The sequence below is a fragment of the Ursus americanus genome, chromosome 11 (assembly GCF_024610735.1).
Source record: "Ursus americanus isolate L20-20 chromosome 11, mUrsAme1.1.p, whole genome shotgun sequence".
NCBI lineage: Eukaryota > Metazoa > Chordata > Mammalia > Carnivora > Ursidae > Ursus > Ursus americanus.
Window position 1 is genome coordinate 34,731,566 of NC_142137.1, and position 24,618 is coordinate 34,756,183.

The window sequence follows — 24,618 nt, forward strand, 5'->3', positions numbered from 1 at the left end:
GACAAATCCACAATTATATTTAGAAATATTTTAACTCCTCTTTCATTAACTGATAGAAATAGAGAATTAGAAAATATATAGAAGACTAGAACAGCATTGTCAATCAAATTGAACTAATTGACAAGTACATAACATTCTAGTAGACAACAGCACACACATTCTTTTCAAGTGTATAGAGTATATTTACTATGATTGGCCATATTCAGCACCACAAAACAACTAAATTCAATAAATTTAAAAGAATTCAAATTATACAAAGTATGTTTTCTGACCACAGTCGAATTAAGTTAGAAGGAAAAACAGAAAGACACTGAAAAATCCCTAAATAATTGGGAAAAAAAATAGTACACTTCTACAGAACCTATAGATCAAAGAAGAAATCAAAAAAGAAAATACAAAAAATTTGAACTGATGAAAATTAAAATACCAAACAAAAAATTGTGGAATGTAGCTACTCTAGTAATTAGAGGGAAATTTCTAGCATTAAACACCTATATTAGACAAAAGGAAGATCTTGAATCAAAGACCTCAGCTAATAGTAAATGAAACACAAAGCAGAAGAAAGAAAATAATAAAGATTAGGGAGGCAATCAATGAATTAGAAAATAGAGAATCAATAGAGAAAAATCAATGGTATTACGAGCTAATTTGTGAGATCAATAAAATTGATAAAACTCCAGCTAGACTGGTCAAGGTAATGATAGAAGATATAAACTCCAGGAATGTGAGAATTGATATCATGATAGATTCTACAGATAGAACTTTATAACAATACAGTTGACCATTTATATGAAATGTTTAAATTCCCTGAAAAACACAAACTACCAAAGTTCACTCAAGAAAAAAAAGACAACCTCAGTACTCCTAAATTTGTTTTAAAAATGAATTTGTAGTTTAAAACTTCCCACAAGAAAAATTCCTGGCCCAGTTGTCTTTACTGATGAATTATACATTTAAGGAAGGCATAATATAAATTCTACACAAATTGTTTTAAAAAATTGGAGGGGAAGGAATGGTTCCTAACTCATTCTATGAGGCTAATATTATTCTGAAACCAAAAGCATACAAAGATGTTAAAAGACAAAATTATAGACTAATATCCATCATGACCATAGATGGAATTACTCTTAGGAAAATTTTAGCCAACTGATCATACAACATATAAAAATGATAATACATCATGGCCAAGTGGTGTTTATCCCAGAGTGGAAGGTTTAAACCAACCTTAACATTTAAAAATTAATGAAGGCTATTCAACCTATCAACAGACCGTTTTAGTCAGCTTGTACTTCTATAACAAAATACCATAGATTGGGTGGCTTACACAACAGAAATTTGTTTCTCACAGCTCTGGATGCTAGGAAGTTCAAGATCTAGGTGCTAGACAATTCCGTTTCTTGTAAGGAAATTCCTCTTCCTGTCTTGAAGATGGTTGCCTTCTCTCTGTGTCCTTATGTGGCAAAAACAGAAAGGTCTGGTATCTCTTCCTCTTCTTAAAAGGGCACCAGTCCTATCAGATTAGGGCCCTACTCTTATGACCTCTTTTAACTTGTATCACCTCCTTACAGGTTCTAACTCCAACTACAGTCACGTTGGCAGAGGTAGGGCTTCAACATATAAATTTTAAGGGGACACAAACATTCAGTCCATAACACAGACTAAAAAGAAAAAAAAAAACCTATATGGTCATCCTAATTGATGCAGAAAAGCAATTCACAAAATTCAACATCTGTTCCTGATAAAAAGATCTCAGCAAATTGAGAAAGGAAAGGTCCTCAAAGTGATAAAGGACATTCATGAACACTTAACTAACATCATACATAATGATGAAAGACTGCTTGCATTCCCCCAACAACTCAAAGAATTTTGCTTACCATTCATTTGTATTCAACATTCTACTAGAGGTTCTAATCAGACAATAAGGCAAGAGAAACAAGAGTTATCTGGATTGGAAAGAAAGAAGAAGAACTGTCTTTACTCATGAACAACATGATCATCATGTAAAAAAAATCCTATAAAATCTACAAAAAAGATACTGAGAGTAGTAAGTGAGCTTAGCAAGATTGTAGAATACAAAATTGATATAATGTATTTCTATATATCAGGAATGAACAATCAGAAATTGATATTAAATAATACCATTGATAATAGCATCAAAAATACAAGTTACTTAGGGATAAATCTAGCAAGATGAAGGAATTATAAAAGGGATGAGGAAACTTCTGAGAGAAATGGTTATGTTCATTATCTTTATTGTGATGGTGTTTTGAGTGCATGTTAAAACTTATCAAACTTCACTTTGATTAGTGCAGTTTATAGTATGCTAATTGTACTTCAATACAGTGATTAAAAATACAATTCAATAAAGCTGTGATAAATGTACTTTTGTTTTTGGGGGGTAAAGTAAGTTGTTCTATCTGAATATTAAATATTAAATAGTGGAGTTATATATTTAATAATTTTTATACTGAAGTGCTAGAACATGATATATTATTTCATTTTACATCTATCCACTGAGTATTTTATTGTATGTGCTTCTCCTATTTGGAGAGATTATTTCACTTTTCGATTTTGGTTTGAAATAAACTAATAGATTACTTGAATAAATTATGATGCTTTTACTCTATATAATATCAACAATTCTTAAAAAGAATTAATTAGGACTATAATTACAGGCCTGGAAGAATATCGATTCTGCAGTGTTGCAAAAAAAATTTGAGGGTAGTAAAATAGAATCCCATTTTCTGTAAAAACAAACAAACCCTTATGTATAATAAATTAGTGTATATATTTATGAGATCATGGAGAAGGGTGTGGAAAGATTCACACCAGCTGTCAGCATAAATTGCTGTTGATGGGAATGAAAAGGTCTTTTTTTTTTTTTATCATTTCATTGGTTACAATGAGTGACTATTCTGTAAGAACAATAAATTACAAAACTAAAAGAAATAATTTGATAATTTTTCTATCATGGTACCTATTGATTTTTAGGTAAATCTGCATGAATTATTACTTAAAAACACTTTAATTATGAATACCATAATTTAATTCAGTGCCTTATAACATAAAATTTTTAATATTTATTATAGTATATTCTTCTTGATGTACCCATACATGTAAACTAAAGGCATGATTTTAGACAATCTTGAATTTCCTCCTAAGCTTATTTCTGAGAATTAAGTGAAATAATCCAAGTCCATACTAATCCATATTACGCAGTGACCGACACCTAATTAATATTTAATAAATGCTAGTTATTAGTACTAAATGATGCAACTGTTCTTTGTTTTACATGACTTAGAAAGCAAGTTGTGACAGATTGTGTTTTCCAAGTTGGCTTAAATAATATTTTTTTAAAAAATATTTTATTTATTCATTTATTTTAGAAAGAGAATGTGAGTGGGGGAGGAGCAGAGGAGGAGGGAAGAGGAGGAGGGGAAAGAATCTCAAGCAGACACTGTGCTGTTGTGGGGCTTGATCTCAAATCCTTGATATCATAACCTGAGCCAAAACCAAGGAAACCAAGAGTTGGATGTTCAACCAACTGAGCCACCCATGCTCCCCAAATTATATTTCTTAATTCAAATGCTCTTCTCTGTTGCTACATCAAGAGGTACAGTCTATTTCTCTGTTCCCTTGAGTCAGATTTGACCCTGTAACTGCTTGACCAACAGGTTAAAGTGCACCTGTTCTGGGCAGAACACTTAATTAATCTGGCAACTTTCATTTTTTGTCTTTTGGAATGCTTGCTCTTGGGATACTTTCTTGGAAATTAGCTGCCATTCTGTGAGAAGCTGAAGCCACAGGGAAGACCACATGAAGGCACTCCAATTGACAGCTGCAGCTGAGCTCCCAGTTGACATCCACCCATCATGGCTGTCTAACTGGGTCGAACCTTCAGTTGCCTCTAGACCCAGCTACCAACTGAGTGCAATTTCATAAGATACTCCAAGTGAGAATCACTCACTTGAGCCCAGGTAACCTGTAGAAGTATAAGAGATAATGATAAATTATTGTTTTAAACCATTTAACATGAATTATAGTGAAATTTTCTTATCAAATATTATACTTTAATAAATATACCTTTGCATTTCCAATATAGTACACTATTTTACAATTCTTAAAATTATGACTTTGAAGTCTGTGATGTATTTATTTCAAAATTAATTTATAGAGATCTTTAAAGGTGTTGTCTCATGGACCAGTTTTGAAACTATTTAATTTGTCCTAGACTGGTGTTATTTTAAATTAGCACAATGTCTTTAGTAGAACAGTTAACATTTTCCTTTTATACATGCTCATTTCTCAGTTCACAAATATGTACAACTTTTATCTTTTCCTTTTCTTTCTTTCTTTCTTTCTTTCTTTCTTTCTTTCTTTCTTTCTTTCTTTCTTTCTTAGAGAGAGAGAAAGAAAGAGAGGAAAGGGTATGGGCAGAAAGAGAGGGAGACAGAGAATCTTAAGCAGGTTCCACACCCAGCATGGAGCCCTACTTGAGGCTCAATCTCACAACCCTGAGATCATGACCTAATATGAAATCAAGAGTCAGATTTAACCAACTGAGCCACCCAGATGCCCCTAACTTTTATCTTATTATTTTTTTAATCTTATATATTTATTTGAGAGAAAACAGAGAGAGCATGAAGGGGGGAGGGGCAGAGGGAGAGGGAGAGGGACATGCTGACTGCTCCCTGCTTAGCATGGAGCCAGACATGGCACTCAAATCCCAGGACCTTAAAATCATGACCTGAGCCTAAGTCAGGTGCTTAACCAACTGAACCACTCAGGTAACCTAACTTTTATTGTTTTTAATACAACTTTTGGATCCACTAGGAATTATATTACCTTCAAATACATTCTGAAAGTCACCAACTACTAGAATGTTTAATAAAAGTAATTTGAGACTGAGTGGGTTTAAGTCATTCTTCAGTTTCTCTTTAATGTAGTTGGTTTGTGCATTTATAATTCTTACTCCATCCCAGATCAGGGGACAGATTTCATTTTATAAATGTCTGCATGTCATAGATCTTGTAGCTCAAAGAAGGCTGAAGGAGGTAGCATGGTATGGGAGCAGGTCCCTGGACTAGCACTCAGAAAAATCGGCTTCTGTTCCAGTTGTGTGACTAGGTTTAGTCATTTCACCTCATTTTCTTCCTTTGTATTCAGATATTAATTCTTCTTTAAGGTTCTTTCCGCTCAAATTGGGGGGCAAAGCAAGGCATTTTGATTCCCAGACATGTCCTATTTGCCTACAATGGTCCCTTCTGGCTCTAGTTTTTGAGAGAGGCCAACTTCTGTTTTCTGGAGTGAACTGATCTTCAGCTTGGCTCCCAAAGTGAGCCAGGCACTGTCAGATGCTAATCCTATGTGACTGCAACTTTGAGAGGCTGGTTGTAACATTAGAATTGCACAGATTTAGGAAGACAGGTACTGATTAATTCTAATTGTTTTATTTATATACATACACAACAAGTCATAAAATATAATCCAGGATTCTTCCAATATTATAATTTTCTTGATTAATATAGATATGAACAGAAGAATTGACACGAGATAATAATAGGATGTCTAAAAATAGAGATGTTTGCACATTCAAATCCTTTGTTTTTTAATTGTTGTATGCATAGCCTTCAGTTTTAGCCAACCATGAAAAACAAGGTGGTAATTTCACCCATCCATTCATAGAGCTGTGACAAATACTTCAGGACAATGCTGCCACCCACACTGCATTGTGCTTAGGAGTAAAGAGGTAAGATGGATATAGAAATTGAACTTTAAGAGACACCTTCACACAAATCATTTTAATTCAGCTTGCTCTTATTCAATCTTTTTACAAGAAACAATAATGTTGAAAAGGAGTTCTTACCCACAACTTAAAAAAAAAGAGACATTAATAGATAAATCTGTAAAGAAAAAAAAAGAAATAAAACATGGAAAAATTCACTTTTTTGAATAATCAAAGAAAAGCCAATGCATCAAGTAATATGTATCAAAAGTCTTTAAAATGTTCATATCTTTTTATCCTGTTTGTTGCTTCTGCTTTATGAGAGATTTCCCTTTTTGCATTAGTGGTAAAAAATAGAAACCAATGCCCAACAGTAGAATGATATGTAAACTATAGTACATTTGTTCTGTTTAACATAAATTCCTTAAAAATGATATTTACAAAGACTGTGAAATAACATGGGACAATGTTCTTCAATTCATATTATGTGAGTAAATGAAAACTTAATACTCAATAACTTGACTGACATTCCAAAAAATACTGGAGTACCTATATATTTTTATCTTTAAAGAATATCCAGGAGCTAGTAAGTAAGGAAAATAAGACCAGAAACCCAGGAAAGTAAGCAAAGAATTGAAGCTGGGGTGTTTGTATAACCAGGTGAACTTGGATTTTAATCTGCATTTTGGAGTGGTAATCTTGGACTGTGGCTCTAGGACCAGGATAAAAAGCTCAAGGACCTATCCATGATGTGGGTTTAAATAGAAAAGCATCTCCTGTTAGTCAGGAACAGAGAAGGGTTGCCTCTATGTGGGGGTCCAGTAAGGACATTTTAGACAACACAAACTGAAAAAGTTTGAGTCCACCAGGGCTTAACTAAAGGAAATCTGAAATATTTTACTTTAGGCAGAAAACAAATAGAAGATTTAAGATGCAAGAAAAAAAAATAAAGGCACAGAGAAAGTGGTGAATATGAGAGTCAATCTAATAAGCCTCTAAAACCACATTTGATTGTACCGTGGAGTAAAAATTTAAAAGAAGATAGAAATAAACTGCTTGATAGAATAGCATATAAATTAGGAGGGGATTAAATGGAACTGAAGTACTCTAAGACCATGTATTGTTCAGATGGAAAGAAAAGATTGATTAAATATTTCTAAGTTAACTATGCACATTAAAATTTCTAGAGTAATCATCAGAAGAGACATAGAATGTATATGTAATTTTCAAATTAATAGTACAATAAAACATTCTATAATCTAACATAAGACCAAAAAAAAGAGAAAAGAAAACAGGAAAGACAGGATCAATTTTAAAATTTGGGGGTAGAAAGAAATTCAAGTATCAGTAGATAAAAGCTCCCATGAAAAAATCAAAGATTATTAAGGCTGCATTATAAACAAAACAAAGTAAAATTGAGATACAAGCTGCTTACAAGAGACACACTATAAGCAAAATAATAATATAAAAAGCTCAAAAGTAACAGAAGAGAAACACATTTTGGGCAAAACCTAATCAAAAGAAACCTGGTATAGCTTTATTATTTCTATTAGACAAAATAATTTTAAGTCAAAAAGCATAAAAATAAATAAAAAGGGTCAATCATTTTCAGAGATTTTAATATATCTGTTTCAGTAACTGACAAATATAGAAAAAAAAGTAAGATATAGAAGAGTTGAATAATGGACATACAATAAAGTGATCAAGGTGTTTCACAACTAAATCATCAATGTTCTTTTTTTTTTAAACACACATGAAACATTTAAAAAATTGACTACATACTGGGCCCTAAAGTAAGTGTCAAAAACTTGCTAACAATTGGCATTTTGCAGACCATATTATTTGACCACAATAAAATTAATCTAGAAAATTCTAATAAAAAGATTATCTGACAAGTAAAAATATCCTGTAGATAGGAAACTAAGAAACTTCTTTTTAAATAAGTCATATACCAAAGAAGAAATCATAAAGAAAATTAGAGAATATGTAAAACTGAATGATAACAAAAGCACTGTCCATAAAAACTTATGGGAAGTAGCTAAAGCATTATTAGAGGAAAAGACATAGCCTTTAGGACTTTTATTAGAAAGGCTGTAAGCTGCTGAGTTATGCCTTTCTATCAAGATGAAGTTAGGAAAGGAAAAACTATGTAAACCCCAAGAAAGAAGGAAATGTATAATGAGAATAATAGTAGAAATGAGTGAAGCACCAAACAATCATTACTTAGAAAGGACCAACAGAGAAAAAATTGGATCTTTGTTAGACTAATGAAATTGATAAGCTTATGGCAAGTATGATCAGAAAAAAATGAGGAAAAAGGAAAATAAATAATATTAGAAATAAAAAGGGGGACATAGCATCAGTGCTGCAGGAATTAAAATGTAAGAGGACATTATGAACAGTTTTATTCTAATATATCAAAAATTAAAACAGATGAACACATTTCTAGAAAAATGTCACCTATCAAACTGACTCAAGAGGATATAGAAAACCTGGATAATACTCATGTCCAGTACAGCTGGGGCTGGTAAACTATGGTACATGGGCTAAGTCTAGCCTGAGATCAGTTTTGTATAGTCTGCAAGCTGAGAATTGTTTTTACATTAAAAAAAAAAAAAAAGGAAAGGAAAAGAAAAGAAAAAAAATAAAGAAGAATATGTGACAGAAGAGGACATGTACAAGGGTAGTCATAGCAGCATTGTTCATAGTAGCAGAAAACAGAAGCCTGCCTCAATTCCATCAACAGTAGAATGGATAATAAAGACTGTGGATTACTTGTATGATAGAATACTATACAACAGTGAGAATAAATTAGAGTAACATGTACCAACATGGGTGAATCTCAAAAAGAAAGGTTGAGGGAAAATAAGCCACAAACGAATACATGAAATAGGAGTTCATTAAACAGAGTTCAAAATTGAGGCCAAACTGAGCTATATTTACTGATACATTACCATTTGGCCAAACTATAAAGAATAGTAAGGAACGAGGAAGACCATAGTTGAGGAGAATAGTGGAGGGCTGTAATTGAAGACAATTACCTAGGGACTTCTAAAAAAGTGGTAAGAGTGCAAGATTGTTTGCATGGTGTATTGCCACTTCGATTTTAAAAACACACACAGAGAAGGCTAGAAAGAATTATACCAAAATGTTACCAGTTGTATTTGAAGGGTGACTTTCCATTTGATTTCTGTCAATTTGAATGTGAAGTGAAGGAAGCAAGAGCAGACTCAGTGACTTTATTTCTTGTTTTAGTCAACTAACCTAATTTTGATCACAAACATTTCCTCATGCTTTATCATTTTTGTTAATAATACTGATGTTTTTTTCTGCCTCCTTTTTTGGGTACATTTTAACTTTAAAAAACAGAGTTTGTTGGAGGCACCTGGGCCTCAGTTGTTGAAACTCTGCCTTGGGCTCAGGTCATGATCCCAGGGTTGAGCCCTGTGTCCGACTCCCTGCTCAGCGGGGAGTCTGCTTTATCCCTTTCTCTCTCTCCCTCTGCCTCTTCCCCTGCTCGTGCTCTGTCTCTCTTAAATAAATAAACAAAATATTTTTAAAGAAAATTATGTTGTACTTATAATGATAAACTTTAAAAATGAACTATAATTTTTCCCCCTTTTTAAAAAGGCAAAACAAGCTATCAAAAAGACTTTCGGGACGTCCTGATCTGTTATTAGAAGCTAGAAAAAAATCACTTTCTCTGTTGCAAGCATGACTTCAATATTGTCCTTCAAATCGCACAGCCTAGCAAGGAGATCTGACCTGCTGTGTGCCGGGGTCAGAGGGCAGTGTAGCGCGTGGACATGGGGCCCAGAGCTGGGGCAGCTGTCGGCACCTGCACCAGTGGGGAAGTCTTGGCTGCGATGTGCATTTTAATACCTATGTTGCTAGGACTCCCTATCAACCTTGGCTTCTTCCAGTAGTGCTTTGGTGATAGGGAGCTACAGTCTGGGAGTCCAGGAAGCCTAGAAGAACTGCTGTGTCTTCAGTACTCAGAAACAGTACTCAGGACAGGATGAGCATGGAATGGTTCCTGCTATCGTGTCTCATGGGAATCTGCAAATCTCGTGAGTTCTGAAAACAAAATATAGTATGATGAACTGGAAGAGGAGAGGGCCCTGCACACATGCCCATAGTTGCTTCCTTCTTGTCCTGTCTAAAGAGAAGAATGGATGTGGAAAGTGATGTGGATTTTTCACTGTTTACTTTCACAATGTTAATTTTATTCTACATTCTTATTTCTCTTGTAATAATGGATTTGTTTTTCACCGGTAGTAAACTTGGTTCACAAGATAGAGGAAAAATTTTGGAATTTCCTATTTTATATGGAAAAAAATGAAGATGCTGGGTTGATGAATTTAAGTTTAGTGAATTTAAGTTGAAAGTTTTAGGCATAGATTTAAATTTTCCAATAAAAAAATAACACGAAATGCTTTTTATTATCTTTTATGGCATATTTAGTAAACCTGACTATTTGCTTTGCTTTATCTAGTTTGTCTCCCCTGAAAATTGGGTAAAATTTTTAGTTGAGCCAGCTGGTTGTTTGGTAAGCTTGCTAAAGACTTGACTAGCAGTTACATTTTCCTGACTTATTTGTTTGTGTATAAGACACCAAAGAGACAAGGCCTGCTACTTTTCCTCTGTAGAGAGGACAGATGTACTAGAAAGACAGTTTCTCAAATAAACTACTTACACAATAAGATTTCTCAAACACATAAACAAAATACAAACCCTGAGCCATCATTTTTGTTGGGATGTATAAATTTGAAGCTGGGATGGAAATAAAACCTCCTGCTTCCCAAACCAGGTTTGGAAAAAGATTCTTCTTTTGAGCTAACAGGCTAGTGGTGACCTTTGTTCCCTGAGTCTGTACCACTTAAAAGGATAGAACAAAAGTTTTTTCCACGCTCTAAGCCTTCTACAGTTGTAAGGTCAGGGATTAGAAATGAAAAATTATGATGACTATGTTAGAGACTATAACTGATATCTGAATACCCTCTAATTCCTCCCCTTCCTTTCTGCCACGTGGCCTTGCCTAGGTCATCCTGGGGCCTTTGTGCAGAATTGGGACAACAGGTAATTGTCCTAGGTCACAGACAGAAGTGACCTCTATTTGCTTGATTTAAAATGGATAAAGCAGAACATTTCTTCAGGATTAAAAAAAGACTGGATCCGAGAAAGAAAGGAGAAAGAACAAATCAACAAGGACTAATTTTGAGGGCAATTATTTTGGGGAATTTGGGCGTAGGGGTGAAGAGAAGTGCTCTTCATGCTATGTGAAGCATCTGGAGAAGGATGGAGTGAGTGATCATTTGAAGTTTTGCCGGATATTATAAGTGTAATGACTCTTAAGCATCTTTGAAAGATTACAGTAAGGGTTTTACTTTTCATTTACTTTTGGAGGTCGGATAGGGGAATCTTTTGAATGGGACACTGTATAGAAACTATCATTAAAGGAAGGGGGATGTAAATACCCCAGTTTTATTGCAGCTGTAATTCCTATGTCTGCCCTGAATGTGTTGGCGTATCCACCTTCAAGGGAGTTGATAAATGCACCTGTTTGCTTTGCTAATCCCCAAATTTAAGGGAACTGAGGTGGGAGTAGGAGGGTAAGAAGGATGGAAGGTAGGAGAGAGAAATAGCCTTTTGTTTTTGATCTCTCTGCACCGTTTGCCATGTCTTTATCATGTCCTTGATTCCTGAGCATAGCAAAGGGCAAGAAGCTATTATGTTTTCCTCTAATTAACACACGACTGATGAGATGTTTCTAATGTCAGAGAAATAGATTCAGCTGAGAAGAGCAACAGCATTTTAAGTGACAGGAAGTGACTAGCACGAGGGAATGAGAGGTCGACTGAGACTCTTGCCTTCTGTCTTTACCTCCATTTGACGCTGAGGTTGGTTGGGAAAGATGAAAAAGGAGTGATTGGGATGTTGGGATGTTGAAGTCAAGTATTCTTATTTCACATCCCTTCCCCTAGGACCGTTCTCCTCCTCTCCGCTTATCCCTGGTCTATCCCTTCATTTCTTTGCTCGCATTTTCTGCCAGTATTTTTATTCTTTGACTTCCTTATCCCTGCACGCACATACTTTCTCTTTTCTCCTTCTTCATCACTCTCTCTTGTTCACATTCCCCTGTTCCTTGAAGCCCACCCACACCACTGTTTTTTGCCACCCGATATTCATCAAAATTGATATTTATCAAGATCTGGTATGGGCTATTTGAAAATGGAGACAACGGAGAGTCTGATTCCATCACTACTCCTTCACTTTATACTTTTGGCACAGCTAAAAATCCACACTCGTTACTCCTTACTGAGCTAAGAGTTAGCCCATTCTGAGGGACAGGACTGGATGCTCTGAGTGCCTGCCTGTTGATTGCTCATTCTATGGAATGTTATGACAGGCGATTTCTCATGATTTGCCCAATAGCTGACTGGACAAAGGACTGATCTAATGGCACCATCCATGGGCAAGTCAGTGACCCTGAGTGAGCCTGGAAAGAGAACTCCATCCAGCAAGAATGCTCTTTCTGGATGGTGTCTGACTAACCCATGCAATCTCTCTCTCTCTCTGGAGAGAGTTTGAATGGAGTTTACCAGTGTAGGTGGAACTAGTTTAGAATGCATGTATACCTAGAAAACAGGAAGCAAGAGCCATGAGACAGTAGAGGCTAATAGGAAAAGACAGAAAGTCATAGATCAGAAGGAAAAATGCTGCCAAGACAGAGACAGAGAAGCTGGTAGAGGTTATAACTAGAGGTGCTAGAGGAGGGAGCAGGGGCTCTGGCTTTTGAGGGGGTCAGCTGCTTCTCTCTCCAGGAGGCCTAGCACTATAGCTGTTGAGAGTGAAGCAACCAGAATATGCATCATTTCCCCCTGCAATTTGAAATAACTTTACTTAATTTAATCTTAACAATTTCAAAAGGTTATTCCCATTTTATTGGTGAGACAAACTCAGAAAAATTACGTGGCTTGATTATGATCCTGTGAAAACCCCCAAATACCTCCTTCTAATGAAATGCTTGCTTCTAATGAAATGCTTCCTTCTACTGAATAGTAGTAACATGGAGTTTTTGAAGTCTACGTTCAAGTAGAAAAACACGAGATTTTTTTCTATTGCAATTCTTTTTCTGTCCACATTCTAATGTAACTCTAGTGCTTTATTTTCTCCTTTCTCCCATCTGCCACTCCCTCTCTTTTTGTCTAATTAACTTGTATCACATATAGGCTATTTCAAACATGTACTATTTGATGTCCATATTTGAAAGACTTGCGTTAATAAAACCAACTTAGAGTGTTTTATTTTGACACAATTTATAGAACAAAATAATCTGGAAATGCTCAATCAGGACCACACCTGGTTTGAGTTAATTAACAGTGTAGCAGGGATTATGTATAATTTGTGACCTGGAAAACTTAATTCTGCAATTAGGAACCAAGAGCATGACATAGTCTGTGGGGTCCATTTTGGTTTAATATATTCATTTATAATGCTTGAGGTTTTCTTTCTTTTAATCTCAGGACATTAAAAAACAAATTATTTGAGAACTCAGTACAATATGTATAACAAAGAAGGTCTTATTTAATTAGTATTCCTTCCTCAAGATAAGGCAGATTTTTTCTATCAATCTACTGATCTATCTATCCATCTATTCATTTCCCTCCCTCCATTCCCCTCCACCTTCCTTATCCTAGGAGTAAAGGCCAATTCTAAGTACTAGACAGGCCCTCTGTTTCCCTTTGGTCTTCACCTGCTTTTCACCGTTGACATAGAATTTCAGTTTTCCGATGGGCCCTTTTCCTTCCTGATTGGCTTAGTAAGGTGACTTGCTACCATGCCTCAAATAAATTGTCTGCTGTCACTGCTGCTACTTTCTGTTCTGAGCTCCTGCACTCTGTGTTGCAAGCCCTGTCCTGGGCTTCGTCTCCCTCAGGCTTGTTTTGTGCTGAGCTATGTAATCTAAGTATGCACGTTCTCTTCAGCCTCTTGAGCCCAGAAAGCAACTCTGAGGCCTCCTGGATTTCCTTGCCAGCCACTACCATTTTAGCTCAGACTCTTCTGCGGTGTTTTACTGTGACCTGTGTCCAGGGATTCACATGGACTGTCCTCTTACCATAAAGGGAGGAGTCATTTTCCTGTGCCTGGCTTTTGGGTGGGGAGGAAATGCCTCCAGGCAGAATGCCTCTGGACAGACAGCTCTTCTGGAAACCTGGGCATCCTGGTCCATAGTAATTTTCTACTCTCTCCCCCTTTCCACATGTGGCTCTGAGGATTTAAACCATGCTGAGGCTCATGGCCAGGGCTGTGTACAGCTGGAGAAAAGCTTCACACAAATCCTGTCCCTGTTTATACTGTGTAATGATCTCACTGATGAGATAGAATTATAGAAGAGCTATTTTTTTTAAAGATTTTATTTATTTATTTCAGAGATAGAGAGAGAGAGAGAGTGAGCACAAGCAGGGGGAGAAGCAGGCAGAGGGAAAAGCAGGCTCCCTGTTCAGCAAGGAGCCCGATGCGGAACTCGATTCCAGGACCCTGACATCATGATCTGAGCCGAAGGCAGATGCTTAACTGACTGAGTCCCTATAGAACAGCTATTATAGAGAATAATGAAAATAAACAGATTTGGTCCCAAACTGGGCTATGACATTTGACTCTTTCTTGAATTTTCACCAAAACTAGATTTGAAAAGGTATCCTTCCATTCTAGAAGGTTCTAAGTTATCATTCCTCAAGGATTTCTGAGGGAAGAAAAGCCGTTTTGGGCTGTCTCTTCTGACTAAGGCCTGGTTTTGGTGCAGTGGGGGTAGTTTCTGTTTCAGTTTCTAAGGGCTTTGGAGACATTAGATCTGGTTTAAACTTCACCTGGGGCAATGTTTGTAAACTCCCCAGCAGGGCCAGCATCATGGGCATGCAGCCCATGTAGTTACATGGGCCCTTCTACATACTTACAAGGCCCTCGCTCTTGGTTTAACACGCTGCTATTGCCATCTTGAAATTTCCAATTATTTTTGAACAAGGGGCTCACATTTTCATTTTGCCCTGGGCTCCACAAATTATGTAGCTGGATCTCCTCCCTAGACCATTTGCCTCAGAATTACCTGGTATATGCATATAAATCAGATTCCTACTGTTGAGGCCCACTAGGGCTAAGACCTCTGAATCAGCATTTTTAAAAACGTCCAATTAATCCTTTCACAAAGTTTGCAAAGCCGGAGAACCACTGGGAGAGAGACAAGATATCAGGTTCTTGGGCAGCTTTGCTTGTTGAAAGATTTAAAACAGAATTCTTGGCTTTTATTTCAATGGGGGGAATAAAAGAAGCATTCGTAATTAAAAATGTTTTATGTAAAATATATTAGGTGATTTTGTCTTATTGCCAAGTTAATTATTTGGAAATATGCCCAAATTGTGGATTTAAGAATTCTCACGTTCTTCGTTCATTTTAGCATTATTTATGTTTATTTTTATTCATCTCCCATTAAGTGAGGGCAATGCATCCCCTATCTGTTAACTAATTAGACCCTCTAAAGGGAGTAATATTGCCCTGATAATAGTTTCAAACAATTTCCTCCAATCCCCTCAACACCCTGACAAATCAGAAAAGATAGAGTCCTCATCCATGACTGGTAGGTTTTTGAGAAGCGCTAGTTGACATTCTTGCAGGCCTATATATTTAGTTTTTATTCCAAACTAATTTCAAGACAGGAAACAGCTTCAGCCTCCCAGACAACTTTACCAACACATGATAACCTGGCTCTGGAAGGCCAGGCTCTGGATTGAGGGTGACAGGACTTGTCTTCTTGTGGATCTTTTTGGGACTGCAAACATGCAGATACTTAGTGTTTGTTGTGCTACAACTGTAGCATTAAATATTTAATTTAGGCTAACTCACCATAGAGCCATTAGAAAGAAACAGCTTTTCATTACAGTGCCCAGAACACAATTTCAGCCAGTGCTCTGGTGATGAAAAGTCTACCTGACACCAGAAAGCCCCTGACTCATCTGATTGCAGTGCTGTTTGAGGTCTAGACTTGAAAATTCACTCTTTCTGGCCAAAGCAAGCTCAAACTATGACTGTGAAGTATTTTGCTAATCCATACTCTTAGACACTTGCTGAGTCAATAGACTATTTTCACTGACTCCCTGTGTATTTTAAAAGTAATATTTATTACATTTTTTCCTTTTATGAAAATAAGAGAATTTCATGGCAGAAAACTTAGAGGAAATAAAACCTATATATTTTTGGACAAATTCTTTGATGCCTTTTGAAATTTCATTTTACTGAATCCATTTTACTCAATATTTAGAACTACTTATAGTATATAGCTTTCATATTTGATTCAAACATATGAATAAGAAGTTTTGGAAGTTAATTACCAAGACTATTAATTTAGACATTTTACCATTATTGATGTCCTCTCATGGTATGAGTTTAGACTTCAAATTAAAATCTTTTAGGATGGAGTTCATTCTTTTTAAGAATAAATTCTTTTAAACCTGAACTTTTTACTATTTTTTGATAAGTAAATTCTTTAAAGAGGAATGAGAAAATAAGTCATAGCCCCATAAATCAGACCCCAAAGACAAACGTTATGAATGACTTTTTGGGAGCCTCGCATGTTTCTGTTGTTTCCTTCCTGATTCACTGCCTCCAAGCTCAGGGTGGTGGGCAGCCTCGCAGCCCCACTGCTCATAACCAGCCTCATTGTTAATGCAAGCCTCATTCGAACCTCTCCCAGAATGGCATTCAGGCATCTGCTCTGTCAGGACATAGGCCAGAGAAACAAATTGAACTGTACTAATTGTCTTGATTGCTAAAGTGCATCAAACAACTGGACACGAGCCTAAAAGGTACAAACAGAACAAACTTTACAAATATCTGAGATGCACTTTTTGTTTTTGATGTTATTGCCCAGTTAAATAGTGAAAATGGTTTATGTATGTGGTTATTTATAATTTGTTTGGGCTCTTTCTCTATAAGAGATCTGTCTGATTATTAAAGAATAAATACAAGGTTCTAGTAAACAGATTTTATGCAGTTTGTAATTATTTGGTTAAAAAAAGGTAAACACTAGCACGATCTGGGAGAGAGATCTGTGTACTCAGGTACACTGTGGTATTATTGACAGTAGCCAAGAGGTGGAAGTAACCCAAATGTCCATCAAGGGATGGAAGATAAAGGAAATGTGATATATGCATTAAATCGAGTATTATTGTGTCTTAAAAAAGAAGGAAGTCATGTCACATGATATACAATGGGTGAACATTAAGGACATTGTGCCAAGTGAAATAAGCCAGTCATAAAAAGACAGATGATGTATGATTCCTATTTAGATATCTAGTCAAACTCATAGAAAGGGACTACAATAGTGGTTGCTGGGGGCTGGGGTGGGGGACAGGTACATGAAAGAGGTGTTCCATGGGTAGAGTTTCCCTCTGCAAGAAGAAAAAGTTCTAGAGATCTGTTGCACAACTGTGTGAATACACTTAACACTGCTGAACTGTACACTCTAAAATGATTAAAACGGTAGATTTTTAATGTTTTTTTTTACCACAAATAATTTAAAAATTTTAAAAAGTAATAACTATATGATGGCTGATTAGCTTAATTAGCTAGAGCAGGCAATAAAGTTTAACCCTGGTCTTAAATAATTTTAATCCAAAACTTAAACAATAACTGTCTTTCTCTGAGCCATTTGGCTTTCCCTCCATTGTATGTCTTAATACTACATGACTTAGTCTGGTCACCTATTTCCAATGTTTCAAGGCACTGCTACTAGGCTGAATGTTTAAATGGTGTACCTTTATGACAGCTTTATAAACCTGAAGGATAGCCCATTTGCTATAGACTTCACAATTAGGGTTATATAACCTGCCAAAAGCACAACTAACTACTTAATTTTCTTAAGTGTAAAGGTTGAGAAGAGAAAACACAACAAAAACTCCCCATTCTCCTTTCTTTTCTGCTTTCATTTTTTTCTAATCATTGTTTCGACATTTACAAAAGTATCTTACATTTATAAATAATAAAAACTAGGGAACTGAAAGGGAATTTTAGTTGAAATTAACTCTTTTCCTTAAACTGTGCATTAGTATTTAATAGGTAAAATTCACCAACGGATTGCCCATTTTACGACTACAAATCCATTTTCTATTCCCAGGCACTGCACTATAATTAGGGGACTGTTTATGTAGGCTTTCTGTTCACCAACCTAGTACAATTCTAATAAACACTAGAAAGAGGCATTGGGTTAAATGTTTAAAGATCTTTGCCAATGACTAATCCTTGACTGTTGTCAGATGAAAATGGTTTGAATTCAAGTTGATATAGTCCAATTACAGAAGTGCTTTGGAGGAGTAACACCAAATTCAATCTATCTAACAGCAAGCTTACTTGGCACAGCTGTAGTATTTTGTACCAGTATTACTGTGATTGACTGATCTTTTGTCGTTCTCAGTAGCCGTTTGTCTTTTATAGGAATGAAACAGATTTTTAAAAAATGTATTGAGCCAATTTATTACTTTGAGAAATGTCCAGCTCAGTCTTTGTAGGTGATATTAATTTACAGTTCATTGCATTTACATCCCCAATGAATTATTGGGAGACTTCCACCAAAAGTTTTTGCTCAGATTTAGATCATTACTTTTGGCTTAGGAATATGAATCCATAGAAATTCAACTATTAACCCCATATGAAATACAAGTGGTTTTTTTTTTCCTTAAAATCTCACTCATGTAGCATATTTCAATGACCTCAGTTATATATCATTGATCTGCAATCCAAGCTAAGCTACTGCAGTGCCTAAATCATTGTGTCATTTATTTTATTTTATTCTTCCCTTTCAGACCATCAAAATGCAATTAAAGTAGAATTAAAACAAAACGACAGGATAAGAGAAAAAAATTACACGTGGAAGTGTATTATAATACAGCTCTTTGTTAAGGATTTAGTTATACTGCAGTTACACTGTAGTCCCTTCCTGCAAAAACTGAATTTACAGTTTTCCTATTACCATAGACTTAGGCCCGTCTCCTACCACCCACTAGTATTAGAAAGGAATTCCACTGTTCTGGAAAAGAATGGAATTTACAGCAAATGTAAATATAAGGTAAATTGTTTGTTTGTTTGCTCCAATAGTGTTGCAATTTGCCTAATAGAAAGCATATTGCTGATTGTGTAGAATAACTTCATAGTGCTGGTGCCATTTACTGGAGGGAATAAAGCCTCAGATGAAATTCAGAAACAAGAGCTAGGGAGTGAAAATATTCAGAAGAATAGTTTTTAACTCTTTCCTTTTGGCAAATGTTTTTATTTGTGAAATTATTTGTTGTGTTTTTGTTTTTTGTTTTTTTTGTTTTGTTGTGTTGTGTTTTTTTTCCAGTAAGCTATTTATAATAAGCAGGCAAGCACATCCATAGTATGTTAACATTCTTCCCTGGGCCACATCCCATGGCTTCCCCAATGCTCCCAGCAAGTGATTTTCTTATCTCCTGAGTCACAGAGAGTCTATCTGGAGGCAACTTCCTCAACTTCTAATTTCTTTCTTCACCCACTCCTACTAAGATAGTTCTGTCTGGACCAGGACATAACTTACTCCCTCCATATTAGAGGAATTGCTTTTAAAAATTTTTCTAGAAATTTAATCTCCATTTGTTCCCTCGGCCCATTCCTCTTTGTGTCCTTAAGTATCTTGTACCACAGATTCTCCCTTCTCTCCTCAGCCTGCAAATACACTGAAGTCTGGGTATCAAAAGAAACAAAGGAAAAACATTCACCCCACTCTTGCCCCCCAATCCCCCATTGCCTCTATAGCACCCTCTATCTACTAGCTTATTTTTCTAATTCATTTATAGCTGAAAATTTCCCAAGCAGATAACACTTATCTCCATTTCTCTGTTTTTGCACCTGAATTTGTTGCAGTTCACTCCCATCATTTAACTGAAATTTCTCTTTCCAGGTCGTCAGGGTCCTCACCACTAAATTTGAGACATTTCTGTCTTTTTCTTACTGCATTGCTCCTTAATGTTCATCATTATTGTCCAGTCTGTCTATGAAACATTCTCATCTTGTTTTCCATTACACTAAGCTTTCATCGTTTTCAGGATACCTTTTTGGCATCCTTCTTTGTTTATCTTTCCCCTAAACACTGGTGCTCCCTAGTAGTCTATGCACAAACCTCTTTGCTTCTTAATCTACACACGTTCTATGAAAAGCCTTCTCTACTTTGCTGGCTTCAGCTGTGACATGCATGCTGATGAATCTCAAACCCGCATCACATCCTAGAATTCTCTTCTGGAGTTTTGTCCTTGACTTTGTCATAGGCACCTCAAATCTAACTTGGTCAAAAGTGGAGTCTCCACTGAATCTGGTTCCCTTCTGCGTGCTCTCCTATTAATGGACCAGCGGATATCTAGTTACCCAAGACAAACTGGGACACAGTCTAGGTTTCTCCTTTCATGTCATGGCTAAGTAGTAGCAGAGTCTTGCCAGTTTTATGCTTTTAGTATCTTCTAAATTCATCTCCTTCTCTGCTCATTGGTTGAAGTTTGACCATTATTCTCCCTACGCAGAGACAGTCACCCTACTACTCTTTCTGAATCCAGTCCTGATGCCATAAAATCCATTCTTTATCTTAGAAAATAGTCACTTTTCTAACATGCAAATCAGATCATGTCATTCTCACTTTAACATCTTTAATAGTTCTTTAATGCCTTTAGAAAAAAAAATCCTGATTTATTAGCACAGTAAAGAAGTTCCCTTTTTGGCTCCAAATGACTCTCCAAGTTCACCTCTTAACACACTCTGCCATTTATTTCTTGCAGCCTCACTCAAATCATGTTAAACCTCCTGTTTGTGGAAGGACCAAGTGTTCTCCTGCCTCTGTATCTTGGTGACTCCTTCTGCTGCTGTTTAGTACATCTTTCCTCTTCCTTTTACTCCCATGTGCCTTTCAAAACCCAGACTGGACACTGGCTCCTCAGAGAAATTTTCCAGCAGTTTTGTTGCCTCTCTTGTGAGCTCATTTTAAATCCTGTGCTTAGCTCATAGCACTTTTTCATTTACATTGAAATTATTTTCCTCTTCAAACTCCTGGAGGTCAGGGACCTTTATCTCTGATATCTCAGTGGCTGGAAACAAGTAAGTGATAGAGTTGGTGCTCAATAAATGGAAAAAGAATGAATGAAGATGGAAAGAAAATTAGCTGTTTTGTTAGAGCCAAATAAAGAACTCAGATCCTGTTCTAGCTTATATTGAGATTTGAGAGAGCCACTCAATTTTATTATCTAGGAGATAGAATCTATTGTGATGATGATTTCCAGTTTTCCTTCTGAAAGGTTTTGACAATAGAATCTCCTAAGAATAGAATTTTAGAACCAGAATGTGCTTTAAAAATTTAGGCTGTGTCTACTAGCCACACATATTTCAGGTTTTATAATGCCCAAGAAATATACAAGTATATAAACATTATTAAAAAACAAGATACAAGATCCTCTGATAATTACTCTTGAAACCATTTTTGCTTATTAAAGCATTTTCAGGGATGTAAGGTATGTAAAAGCGAGCAAAATAATCTTTGTAACTATATAGTTTCAAAATCCAAAGGAAGGAAGTTCCCTCTTTTTATTTTCAGTGTTCTGAAATTCCTTAAGTTTATTAACCACAAGCAAGTTTCCATTGACATTTTAATATTGTCTCTACCTTGTCAAATGGTAATGGTTAAAAAGGAAACCAATTCAGTCACTCAAATGTTTTGTGTACTTAACCTAAGACAATGGGTTTAACTTTTGTCTCTATTACTTGGAATCCTGAGTAAATCAGCCAGTAATTTTGATACCCTGCAATTTTTAAGGGCTAAAAACATATTAAGTGTTCCAGTTGTATGCATTCATATGTCAGCTCTTTAGACATTATTGGATCTCTGTGGAAAGGTTAAAAAAAATCCTTATAATTCAAAGCAAATCTGAAAAATAGTTGAATAAACTGATATGCCTAATGATTTGATCTAAAAAGTCAAAAGTAAACAGCTAACAAAAATATAAGCAACCACCACAAAACTCACAAATCCTTCTAAAATCCACCACCCAAATATTTCTCTTGCTTTTGAGAATTTCCACCGATAACCTTATCCTTCCTGCTTATGTAGGACCCTAGCCTGTTATAAATTCCTTTTCCCCAAGAATTTCTGGAAGTCCTGACCTATATACACACACACTCATCAGTTACTGAGTAGCGTCACCCTCACTCTTCCACCTCAGCTGCACTCCCAAGATTTGCCTTCTTTAAGCCAGTCTGGGGAGACATCTTTCTTTATTTTGATGTAAGACTCTGTTAGAAAGTTGCCGAATTACCACTGCCTGTGTCCCAATGTTCAATGAGGCTTTTAGGGCAACCGGCTTTTAGACCATGGGAGACGGGGTTAGAAAAAATTTCACGTGGCCTGTAGTCCTTGTTATATGGGTTATCACTCAAAATGTAAACCTCTCCACATCCCAATAAACTCTTGAACAGAGGACTCATATCTTACTTGGGAGTTGGGTTATATGGGTCGTGTTTAAGGCAAAATCAGAATTACTCTTGAAAATCCCCTAAATTATCCACTCAGGATAGCGTATGTGGTTTTGAGGATACAGTGCTATACAGCAATTCTTTGAGGACCACTGAGGTAGACTAAAGGAAGGAACAAAGGGCAAAGATAAAGCCCGGTGTATCTGATTTGTCTCCTTCAAGGTAATCATTATATCCCTGGTGGTAAACAGGTGGAGGTTTCTGAAGTGCTCCAGTTTATGACCAATCCACTGTTTCAATATTAAGCCTTTACAATCTCAATACGCATACAGTTTGATTTGTGGTGGTAAGGATTAAAGGAGATAATATACATGCGTAAACTTAGTTCAGGCTCTGGCATATAGTAAATGCTCAAAAACAATATTTGTTAGATTCAAGACTAAATCTTGCTTGGTCAGATTAATGTATACACTGTTCTTTGGAAACAGGCCACCTGTTTCCTGTTTTCCCAAGTTGCTTTTCCTCTCCGAACAGCTGTCACTTTCATGGGCGTTGGTCTTATGACCCCTACGTGGAGTCCCAGCTTCCTCAAGGGTTAAGATCTGAAGTCAGCCTGAGATAAGCATGTGTGTGCTGAACCCCCATTGGACTCTTAGCCCCACCACCCTCTGTACGTTTCTCTTCCAGCTCAGCTCAACACTTCCCATTACCCTCACTCTTGCTCCATGATTTAAAGTCCTCTTTCTTGAATAGCAAACTCTTCAATATTTGTAGCTTTTTCTCTCTTTTCTCCTGTTCCTTTCCTTGCTTGGCTCCCAGCTGGTACTCTGAGTCAGGACTTTTACTATATCGTCTTGTGTTTTTTAAATTGGAGTCTACCTAATACAATGTTATATTAGTTTCAGGTGTGCAACATATTGATTGAACAATTCTGTACATTACTGTACATTACTCACAGAGAATTTTCGAACTTCGATGCAGTATTTTGTTTTTGTTTGTTTGCTTCATGTTCCATGTTCTTCAAGGCCAGAAGTTGGGTCATTATCCTCTTTGCTTCTCAATTTTGCTTCCAGACCATTACTCCTTATCAAAACCTTACTCTTTTGAAGCTAAACTTTTTCCTCTCATCTAACCCTCTCAGGTTAACACTTACTGAACACTTCCATTGAGCCAGGGAGTGTGCTAATTATTTGCCTAGATTATTTCACTGAAAATCCACAATAATCCCGTTTAGGTGGAAACTATTATTAGCATACCACTGAAGGTTTATAAAGGCCAAGAAACTTGTTCTCATCTGCATAATGCACATGTAAGAGTGCCTAACTGATTGGGTTACTGTGAGATAGCAGTATTTGTAAGGTGCATAGTAAATACATGCGAGTGTTTTCTGTTATTTTGTTGCCCAAGGGGGCTCTGTGAGAAAGTGGGGGACCTGGGATTCAGACCCTGGCAGTCTGATGCCGCAACACACATCCATAATCATTATGCATGGCCAGTTGACCTTCTACTGACCTCTCCTCATTCTGTGATGATATCCTAGGGTCACAGCCTTTGAAGCCAGTTCTACTTCAGTTCCCCTAGGCTTTTTCATAGTTCAAGGGCTGGCTCATTTGCCATCCCTGCTCCCTTTCCCTTTGTCTCCTCTGCTGCAGCTCCTAGCAGGGAGTCAGATCCAGAGCACATTTAGAGGCTGGTCTTTAACAAGAAGGACATGTCCTCTAAAGCAATAGGGAGGAAAAAAAGGAACTGATGCAGGGATGGTTTTGTAGCTCTGACAGTGGGAAGTTGAAGGAGTTTCCATCCTGTTATCTGTATTTTCTTAATAATGAAAGGAGGTCGTCAGTGAGAGTGAGTGTGGAAATTTGCACTGGTGACACTTTGCTCTGTTAGACTGGCCAAACCCACCCTAGAAAAACATGTAGGTTGGGCTTGTCACATGGACACTCCTAGTTTTCAGTATCAGTATGCGTCACTAGCAGGTGACCACAGTAGCTTAGTGGCTAGATGACAAAAGTCAAGTCTGCAAATAACTATGACCCAAATACTGAGGATTTCAGAAGACTAGAGACCAGATCTCTAGCATCTCATTCTTCACATTACTTCAGCCATCCACTGCCACAACACATCCTGTGTCTCACTTCCTCTGAAATCACTACTAGTATATTTCACTATCTCACCACACCCTGGGGCCCCTTTGGTACATCCTCATTGAGACACCTACTCCATAAATGCCACCACAGTTTTATCATTCATCAGGGATCCTTCACTTCTTTTTTTGCCCATTTTAGTTTTCATGGTTCAAATCATAGCCATGTCCTCGTAGAGGCTCTCAACTCCTTAGTCACCTCTCTGCCCCTCAGACTCACCTGGCAGAACTT

General features: G+C 36.5%; 1 protein-coding gene across 1 annotated transcript in view; it reads left to right on the forward strand.

Annotated features, from left to right (window-relative positions):
• Nucleotides 1-24,618, forward strand: part of LOC148109263 (uncharacterized) — a 556,689-nt gene that overhangs the window by 26,031 nt on the left and 506,040 nt on the right. Inside the window, exon 2 of the transcript XR_015726096.1 lies at nucleotides 3,777-3,977. The gene's annotated coding sequence lies outside the window, so the exon portion shown is untranslated. The remainder of the gene's footprint in view (nucleotides 1-3,776; nucleotides 3,978-24,618) is intronic.